An 11,282-nucleotide genomic window follows, 5' to 3' on the forward strand; every position below is an offset into this window, starting at 1 on the left:
AGCTATAATCATCGACTGGGCTGTACCTGAATGCCAGGCGATAACTTTCAGGTTGCTCTGATTCCTCGGCACAATTTCTTTTCTTACTTTCTCTATCAGCAGCAAGCCTGATTTCTTGCTGTTCTTGTGATTCCTCGGCACAATTTCTTTTCTTACTTTCTCTATCAGCAGCAAGCCTGATTTCTTGCTGTTCTTGTGATTCCTTGGCACGCTTTCTTTTCTTACTTTCTCTATCAGCAGCAAGCCTGATTTCTTGCTGTTCTTGTGATTCCTCGGCACGCCTTCTTTTTTCACTTTCTCTTTTAGCAGCAAGTCTGCTTTCGCGTTGCTCTGGTAGTTCCTCGGCACGCTTTCTTTTCTGACTTTCTCTATCAGCAGCAAGTTTTTTGGCATAGACTCTTTGAGCATCTTCATCGGCTTTTGCCATTGTAAGCTCATCAGTCATTTTAAACTAAAACATTAATAGATTTCTACGTGAACATATATGTCTTAAATATCTTTACTGACGTCAACGTCTTAGCAAAAATGACGACAACTAACTTCATGACGTCAGTCGACACAGAAACATGACGTCGCCTGATCCACAGACAGACAACTTATGTTTATATATATAGGAGATATATATATATGGTCCCGGTCGTCATTTATATTCCCTATGTCCCGGTGTCCCGGTTGTCATTTGTGTCCCGATGTCCCGGTCTGTAATTTCGTCAGTCAAAAACATGACGTCAGTCGACACACGAACATGACGTCACTCGACACACACACACACATACAACTTATTTATATATATATGTATATATATATATATATATATATATATATATATATATATATATATATATATATATATATATATATATATATATATATATATATAAGTTGTCTGTGTGTCTGTCGAGTGACGTCACTGTCCGCATATGACGTCTGAATTATTTCATCACATACCAATTCAAAAACGAATGTATTCAAGCCGAAGCAGTTCAGTTATATAACTACCTGTGTTGGTGCAGTAGGTTTGACCTTAGCGTGGTAATACGGGACCCAGAGATCGAACCATGTTGTAGGAATGCACTACAGGGCCGACGCAGGGACCTTAGTAGTCAAGAAGCGTCGTTAATCAATACAATTAATACGTTAATCGATACAAATACAAATACAGTAGCTCAGTTGGTAAAGCGTTATGTTCCAGGTTCTAGGTCCGAGAGGTTCCAGGTTCGAATCTTGGCTTTAGCATTAATACAAAAGAAGAAAAAAACTAAAAAAGAAAAAAACTAAAAAAAACCAAGACAGGTAAAAACTACTAAAAAAACTAAAAAAGCTAAAAAACTAAAAAAAAAACTAAAAGAAAGGTAAAAAACTAAAAAGAAAAAAAAAAGAAAAAAAAAGAAAAAAACTAAAAAAAGGATAAAAACAGCAAAAAAACTAAAAAGAAAAAAAAACTAAAAACTAATAAAAAAACTAAAAACTGAAAAAGAAAAAAAAACTTAAAAAGGAAAAAAACTAAAAAAAAAATTCATTTCATCATATACCAATTCAAAAATGAATGTATATACAGACCGGGACACCGGGACACAAATGATGACCGGGACACAGGGAATATAAATGACGACCGGGACACAGGGACACAACTACAACGGGGACGCCAAGGGGTACAAGGGGGTATATAAATGACGACGGGGACACAGTGAATGTTCGATTAGCAATCACCATCAACAAAGCTCAAGGGCAATCATTAGAATCATGAGGTATAACTAAAAAACTAAAAAAAGGTAAAAAACTAAAAACTAAAAAAAAACCAATTCAAAAACGAATGTATATACAGACCGGGACACCGGGACACAAATGACGACCGGGACACCGGGACACAAGGAATATAAATGACGACCGGGACACTCAAAGAGAAATTACAGACTGGGACACCGGAACACAAATGACGACCGGGACACAGGGAATATAAATGACGACCGGACTACAGGGATACAGCTACAATGGGGACGCCGGGGGGCACAGGGGGATATATAAATGACGACGGCGACACAGGGAATGGTCGATTAGCAATCACCATCAACAAAGTTTAAGGGCAATCATTAGAATCATGAAGTATAGATCTGAATACGGATTGTTTTCCCATGGACATCTATATGTTACATATTCAAGAGTCAGTAAACCTGACAATCTATTTATATGCACAGACAATGGGACAGCGAAGAATGTTGTATATTCGCAAGTTTTACGTAGTTAAAAACACACACACACATATATATATATATATATATATATATATATATATATATATATATATATATATATATATATATATATATATATATATATATATATATATATATATATATATATATATATATATATATATATATATATATATATATATATATATATATGTATATATATATATATATATATATATATTTATATTCACAGGTGCGACACAGGGACACAACTACAATGGCACGTAACTAATATGTCGCGTACCGACGTAAGCACGCGGGGGGCTTGGGGGGGGGGGCGAAGCGCCCCCACCAACTAGTTGTTGGGGTGGTGCGAAGCGCCACCTCAACTATAATAAATTATATGTGTATAATAAATGTATAATAAATTATATAAACTGTTTAATGGAATCGGCTGATCGTTGCTATATAAGCCATTATAGAAAGACGTTTTGACTTTTTTTACTTAATATTTTTTCGATTTAAATGGATCCTAAGTGATAGGGAAGAAGTGCTTGGTACAACATTTCTTATGATATTATAGGGTTTTAAAAATTTACCAACAGTGATTAGAATGTTGGATATTACTTGTAAATATATAACATGTATAAAATGTAGTGAAAGAGCTATGAAAGATATAATAATAATAATAATTTATATTCATATGTTTCCTTTTTTTTCAAAATATTTCCTAAAAAGAATGTAGTGGTATCAATTGGCATGGTTGCTATATAATTATTCGTCCGCGTTCTAGTAATCTACTCGCGAAATTCACCCTCGTTATCAAAGCATATAAATCATAATGAACGTTTGCGTTAATGAAATGTAGTATATATGATATTCAATAATTTAAATTCATATAATGAATATAATAGAATATTTCCTTTTTTGTATTAAAGTATAATGCTCATCATAGTAAAAATCCCCATTATATTAATTAATTAAGTAATATTTATTATAAATGGAAAAAATCACCCTATACTCATCTAGATAAAGACTCACTATATTTGAAACTAAAACTGAAAAATTTCTCATCATTGGATAATTTTTTCCATCTAATTTTTATGGTAAAGGTGGCAAATCGAAAATTGAAAACAATAAAAAAAAAAGTGAATTTGAAAAAATTGTTTTAAAAACTTAAACGAAATAATGAACATTCTGTGTTCTTTCGCATTAATTAAAAAAAAGGTGAAAAGGCATTAACATAAACCGATAAAAAATTTTATTCTGTAAGTTATAATAAAGATAGAAATATACATAAATTGTTTCTAGAAGGAAAATGTGTTATACGCGATCATATAAAATCAAAACAATTGCAATTTCCCAAAGATAAAGAATCTGAATTATATAAAGGCATAATGGAAAAAGTCAATGAATTTTTTTGATTTTAACTGAGATCTCAGTAAAGGCTTATAGATTTTATTTAAAACCTTTATATCACGTAAATATCAATTAGACGCAAAAAGGCCGTTCTGGCCTATACTAGCGAATGCATTCATATTATTGTAATCATCAATAATGCTCACTCATCAAATACACAAAAAAGAAAAGAACAAAAATATATAATATTTCAAATAACTAATCAGGCCTGAAAAATTCTGGATAGCCCACTCTTATTCAATACGCTTCTCTTCACAATTTTGATCATTTATCATTCATAAAATACATTTTTAACCGGCACTTAAGCTGTGGGAGACTCTCAGACTCCCTTATGTACTCTGGGAATGCATTCTAAATTGTCGAGCCTATGTGTCTTTTCACATGTTCCAATTGCGTTGGGTTTCCGCTTCATTAATCAGATTATTTCCATGTCGAGTAAAATACTGATGGTAAAACGAATTGTGTTTTAAATAACTTCTGAAAATATCAGGTCCTAAAATATTAGAGCACTGAAAAACAAAAATGCCTGTCTGCGTATCTCAAATTTGACCTATATTTAATAAATTCAACTTTTTAAATATACTTAACGTACTATCAGTTCTTCGGTCATAATTTCCAATAATCCGAACAGCTTTTTTTCTGTACCTGTACTCTCTTATAATTTGTGTAAAAATTTCTCGCCCATATCATACATCCATAATTAATATATGACGATACTAACGAATGGTACAATGACAGTTGTACTTTAGTTGGACAAAATTATTTAAGTTTATGCAGCATCCCAACACCTCTTGACACTTTACATGAAATCATGTCACTTTATGTTTTTCAGCCGTGTTTAACGTCCACTATAAATCCCAGATATTGAGTTTTTGGAACGTCCGTTAGAGTTTTTTGAACGTCCGTTCTATTATAAATAATATCTCCTGGAGAAATGGTAGGTGCTGTTCCTATTCCAGTGAATATAAAAAAATTATTTTGGTTGTATTTATTGAATGCCGACTTACAGAGACAAATGCATGTAGTCTTTTTAATGCTTCACTAGCATTATCAGTATGTTTATTGAAAGTCTTTCCTGTAAGTGTAAGTGCAGTACTATCTGCAAATTAAGTGAATTTGGCTCGTGGTATGTAAAATCCCATTATATCACAATATATAAGATATAATAGTGAACCCAAGAGTAAACCCTCTGGAACTCCACAAGTAATTGGTTAATGCTTAGAAACCGTACAATCTAATATCACTTTTAAAAGCCTCCCACTCAAATAAGATTCAAACCATGTAAAAATCAATCTTTATTCTTAGGCAACGTAATCTTTTCAATAAAATGCTAAAATCTACTGTATCAAAAGCTTCTTTAAAATCTATAAAAATCAACATACAAAAAATTCCTTTTATCTAGTTCACTATTTATTGTATCCTTCAGATCCTCCAGAGCATGCACAGTTGAATAAGATATCCTGAAATAAAATTGTGTCTCAGATAAAAATCCCCGTTTTTGTTAAGCACTCATAGTCTTTTATGCCTTGTTTTTCATAAATTTTGGATAAAAGTGGCAAAATCGATATGGGTCTCCAGCTTGAGATGTCAGCAAGCGATCCGCTTTTTGGCAACGCAACAACATTTACTAGCTTTAATGGATCTGCAAATCGTTCTTCTTTAAAAGATAGATTTATCAGATAGACTAACATGGGCACTATTGTGGGTGGTATGGATTTAAAAGCTCGTAGATTTAGTCCATCTATTCCTGCGCTGTTTGACTTGGTTGGTGCTACAATTTTATTTACCTCGTTTGTGTATACGGTTTAATATTCCATTGGTGCCTCGATTGTCTTCAAACTCTAATTTCGATGGTTGGCCGCTAGTAGTTTTGCTTTAGACAGTTTTCCCGATGTTCAAAAAATGGTCTGCGAACAGTTCAGCTACTTCAACTGGGTTATCAGCAATCCCATCATTGGTTTGAATAGTTATAATTTGTTTTTTCTCCGTTTCTTTTATGACTTCATTTATAGCTTATCTAAACGCAAACCGTAGCTCGGATTATCAGGATGAGTAGGGTCATATTGAATGTACCGATCATTATGGAATACCAGACCAGCATATATAGCTTTTTCAATCTTAAGATGAATTTCTAAATCTTTGATTAAGTGGATTTTATTTGGAGCTGCAAATTTCAGCATTAGTTGGTATGCTAAAGATGGTGTTGAAAAATATGCATTTGGGTCTAAACTATAAAGATCTAGTACATCTTCAACAAAGGTCATAAAAACATCGGCTAGAGTTAACATGTCTGATACAAGATAAACTCCGCAATAATGCCATAAATTTTTGCACTCGAAGACATTCCAAACTTCTTGCGCAAGAGCATATTCTTCTGTACTTATATACTGTTTGGTTGAGATCATTATAAAAAGATGCTTGAGATGGTAAACTTGACTCTTCAAACCGTCTAAATTCATCCATATAACTATACGGGAAAACACTCTTTTGCGTAAGTAGATTGTATTGATGATCATTTGAAAATCTCTGTTGTAGGATTTGGAAAGACTGTGGATTTTCAGCCTTTTGTACTGCAATCAAATTTTCTAAGGATTTTGGCAGGAATGCAAAAGCGTCAAAGAAGAGAATTGAATAGCGGCGTTCTTGATTATTTTCAAGGCTCCGGGACCAGCTAATTTTTAAGGTGAGAAATTTTTCGCTTGAATTAGCCAATGGTTTGTACTTTAGATTAAAACCTTCAATTTGTGAAAGGGCTTCCAAAACATGTTTTATGTGATAACTTAAATTATGGAACCCAACCGGAATATACTGCTTATGTCTTAAAACGGTGTTGCATGTCGAGTGAGCTAAACATTCAAAATTCGGTCCTTTAATATAATGGCAGTGGTGTCTGGCTGCTCTATCTCCTTCTTTTTCCGGTTTTTCGATCAAGGGTTTTTCACTTATACCACAATTAGTCTCTTGAAATTTATGACTATCTTTTTCAGTAATTATCATCTCGTGACAAGTATCATATATTTCGTCTAAGCAGTTTTGTGCGTCTTGAATGAGTAATAGCATGCCGTCAATATGGCAAGTTGGTCCATAGGTTTCTCGGTATTGCTCAAGTTTTTTACCGTGTTTGACGACGACATGTGCGTACGCTGCTGGTCGGTGCTCTGAAACTATTTCTTTTCGAATAGGTTCGTCAACTTTTTTGATGATTGACTCGAAATCTGCGAAAATCCTATATTGAAAGGGCATTTTATTATAGAAATCCTTAAATTCAATTATTACTTTTCGCCCTTTGGCATAGACACTGTTTGTAAACCGTAAGGAGAACAGGCTTCAATATGGTGTTTTAATTTATTCTCGGTCCTTGATGGTGACCGGCAGTATGGACAATAGAATCGCGCTGTTCTCCTGAAGATAGTAAACGGCTTAGATTTATGATAGGCCAAAAATGAGCGTAGTCTGCATCATCCGACTCTCCATACAGTAAATAGGCATAATATTTTACATTAAAATCAGATGGAGCACGAATTGGACAATTTGCTTTCTCTAGTTCATTATAATGTAATACACATATCCCTACTGTGGCAGAGGCGTTTTCTTGCTCCCATTTTGAGATATCGTTGATTTTGATTGGCCATTTTCCCTCAAAACAGTTGAATGTAACGGTTGGAAAATTACCGGGTTCTCCATGACTTCCTTCTAGCCCATTCCTATTGACTCTACTAAATTAGACTGACTAAAATTGTCTTTTAAAACTTGATGTCCCGCTGCCAAGACTGATCATTTAAAACATTGCAATCCTTGGTCGAACCGTATCTGTAAAATTCCTCTTTTGCTAGCAAGGGCTTGCGGAGCTGGATGTCCTTTCCGGTTAACGGGAATGGCAAAATTCCCCTCAAATTTCGCAATATGAATGTCGAGACTCTGGATCCCTGTAAGTGAATATCCACTCCCATTTTCTGCATACTTCTCAGCCGATTCATTGATTTTTGTGATGCATTTGTCAATTTCTGTATCTATATCCCCACCTCTATAAAAATGTTCCATGTACGAAAGCAAAGGGACAATCCTATCCTCTTCATCTTCCCGACTAAAAATTGCATTAACTGCCAGTTGAGCTCTTACGCTAGTACGTTCTTCTTCTTGAATTTGTCGTATTATTCCTCCGATAGTTTGGCGTAAAACATTGACTAGTTCGCCAGATCTTTGGGTCTTAAAGGCAACATTGGGTTTAAAGCTATATGATCTTAAGTAACTGTAAAAGGCAAGATCTTTCAATTCAAATTGAGCTCTTCCAAACTGATTAGAAGAACCCGGTTGATCTAAATCTACTTGTAAGAGGGGATCATCGTCGTTATCATCTAAGAAAAATTGGACTAGCAAGTCAACACTGGTTTGTGTGTCGCTACCATTCAATTCAAATTGAGGACCTCCAAACTGATTAGAAGGACCCAGTTCATCTAAATCTACTTGTAAGAAGAGATCATCTTCGTTCGAATCCAAAAAATTTTGGACTAGCGAGTCAACACTGGTTTGTGCGTCGTTATCATTAATTGAAACTCTTATCTTTTTCGCTGGTGGTTCTGAAAATCCAGAACCCTGACTACTTCCACTGTTTAAATTTTCACTTTCCATTATAAATCAATGAACACTTTCTTATCGTAAGCAAAACTGTAACTGATGCTATAATCTTTAACCCTTGCCTTTTATAGCTTTTGCTCAAGATTATGCAATATTGTGAAATTTGTGCAGTATTGGGAAATCTCCCCCTTTTCACAATTCTGACTGGAAAATCCAATGACCAATTGGAATGCTAAAATGTCAATAATTGCAAAACAATTCTAACCCTATTTTCAATAACACCTTTGTTTACCGACCATCGGAATGTAGTTACCAAGATTGCCAAATAGAATGTAACCCCCTTTTCCTGCAATACCTCTCTTAATTTCATTTGCATTTGTACAAATCATTAATATTCTTTTCCTTTACAGGGTTCTCCTCCAGTATTCCTGAATTTCTCACAAGAAAACTATATTTATGTATATATTTTATGTATTTTGTGTATTTTATATTGTGTACAATAAATTATTATATGTCTAGTTTTTACTCTTAATTAATTATGCCATATTGGAAGCTAGGAAAAATCTAGACCTACTCTTAGAAATATTTCTTCCGGCATAGAAAGAATTAAAATTCATAGTTTTACTAGCCTAGACTATATTGTGTAATAACCACCAGGTTCGTGAATACCTACCGTTGCGACATCGCAATGTTGCGTCACTTGCATCTGGAAGACAGTTGATTGGAGGATCGGGGTGGGGAGGGGGCGGTGCTTAAAAAGCCTATCCTGGTCGTGTGAGCTGTTACGGCCTATACTACTGAAAACATAACATAAAGCATCCAGTTAACAAAATATACCGATCACTTACCATTATTGTTGAGACTTCCAGCCACTCTGCTGTTCTCTTTATAAATGCCAATGCCCCCTTGTTGTTTCGGGTTTTGATGATCCGTGGTTTAAAGGTATTATCATTATCTACCCGTAGTTTGCCCTTCAGTTAAAGATAAAATATTTTTTTGTGTCCTAGTTCATGGATATGAAACGTCCAATATTCTATGAAATTTCTTCAAATCAATTTCAAATCACAATTCAAACAAAAACAACAGACATATATATAATATAAAAATATATATATATATATATATATATATATATATATATATATATATATATATATATATATATATATATATATATATATATATATATATATATATATATATATATATATATATATATATATATATATATATAGTGTGACGAAAAGTCAAACTTTGGCGTAAAGAGCAAAAGCTTAAGTAGGGGACCCCATCATATACACAAAGAATTTCAGTTGGTGTTCAGTTTTAAAGCTGCTCTTACTTTTCACTGGAAACACTTATAGTTTTTGAATTTAATTTTTGACCGTTTTCAAATAATTCACAGTAACACCCCCTCCCCTCTGTGTGTACTTTAAAGTTTCTTCCTCATAAAAATTATCTCTTTAGATCTCCCCCCTCCCAGAATATTCATCGACAAAAAAAAATTCCGTACAATTCCCCATAACAAAAGCTAATCATAAACAATGGGCAAATTGCATAGCTAACAACGCTTTACCAAGGAATGTGGAAGTTAGGCCATCTTCAGATGCATAGTTTTTGGACCTTTCAACGACACTGAATCATATGGTCTATGAGATTTGAACCTCTACAATTCATTTTTCTAATACTCCGAACTTGATGATGTAATGTACATCAAGTTTTGCTGACTTTTTGGGGGGTATTTCCCCCTTTTTCAGAAAACGCGCATATATTCTCCGGATCGTAGAACTTAATGACATTATTATACTTGGAATCCACATAAAAAGCCCATTCTTGTAGACAAGTAAATTCAACTCATTTCAAAGTAAAAATATATGTCCTTATGTTTATATAATCAAAAAGACAATTATATTAATATGCACATTCAAAAAAACAATTAGTATCCGCCTTTTTCTGTTATAATTCCAATTCTTGAATTGAATTTATACTGAATATAATGTTTTCAATGGTTTCTGGTCAAATTTAATATGAAATTCAAGAAATTTCAATCTTGTTTTGAAGTCCAAAAGTTTATTAAAATAAAAAATGAGTTCGGTTTTACTTGTTTGAAGTCCAGCAAAATATTTTGTTGAAAATCCAATTTTTTTTAAGCGTAGTAGTAGCATGAACATATTGTATTTTTCAATTTATCCCCCCCCTTTAAGTGTTCTCTGAAAGTTCCAACTTAATACCCAAATTTATTATTGAAATACATCCCTTTGATATTCTGCCTGCACATTACGTCTTTTGATTTAGCTCAAATTTCCGCTCAATATTCTGTCATATTTTCACATTCATACGCTTAGCGTTAATAGTACTAGCACCACAGCAGTATTGATAGTAGTAGGAGCAGTAAAAAGTGTTGTTTTCGTAGTTGTAGCAGTAGTAGTAGCATCAGTATTAATAGCATATACTTGCAGCCCTTTGGTAAGTTAAATATCCCCCTTATAATACCCCAGAGGTTTCATCTTGATACAGTAAACGTTTCAAAAGTTGTTTGAAAAGTTTCAAAAAACGAGTCACAATTTCAAAACAAAAAATTCATCTTGATACAGTAAACTTTCAAAAATATTGCTGACATGCCCTTTTAACAATTTGGCTGGCTACCCTCCATCACTTTTGACTATTAAAAAGGGCACTGGCTACCTCAATTTCCAATCAAATGAGCTATTTTTGAAGTTTCTATGCATCTCTTTCGATAGTAAGTACCCTGGTCTAAAAATTAAAAAAGAAGTAGAAAAAACAAACATATTGCCGACATCGTTTTTACTTGGGTAGCGCTATTGCGCTGCCTATAATCAGTCCAACTTTAAAGCTTATGACCAAATTACTAGTGCTTACAAAACATGAATTTTCTCTCTGAACAAACTTTGGTTGTGCAGAGATTGATTTCGTCCAAACGTACAGACCTGACCATGGAAACCTTCTTTCACGCAATAGGGAATTGTTTATTGATAATAAAAACTAAATACAATCTAAAAAATTCTCTTTCCTTAATTCTTTGCCCTGAGTCTTTGGTTTACTCCAGGGCCTAAAAATACAGGTAAAAAGAGATTT

At 33.6% G+C, this 11,282-nt stretch overlaps 1 long non-coding RNA gene across 1 annotated transcript; it reads left to right on the plus strand.

Moving 5' to 3' along the window:
• Positions 1-2,545: 2,545 nt before the first annotated feature.
• LOC136036892 (uncharacterized) lies at positions 2,546-8,704 on the plus strand. Its single transcript, XR_010619818.1, has 2 exons — positions 2,546-6,294; positions 8,597-8,704. It is a non-coding gene; the product is annotated as an uncharacterized LOC136036892 (long non-coding RNA).
• The last annotated feature ends 2,578 nt before the right edge of the window (positions 8,705-11,282 follow it).

The sequence above is a fragment of the Artemia franciscana genome, chromosome 16 (genome assembly GCF_032884065.1).
Source record: "Artemia franciscana chromosome 16, ASM3288406v1, whole genome shotgun sequence".
Classification (NCBI taxonomy): Eukaryota; Metazoa; Arthropoda; class Branchiopoda; order Anostraca; family Artemiidae; genus Artemia; species Artemia franciscana.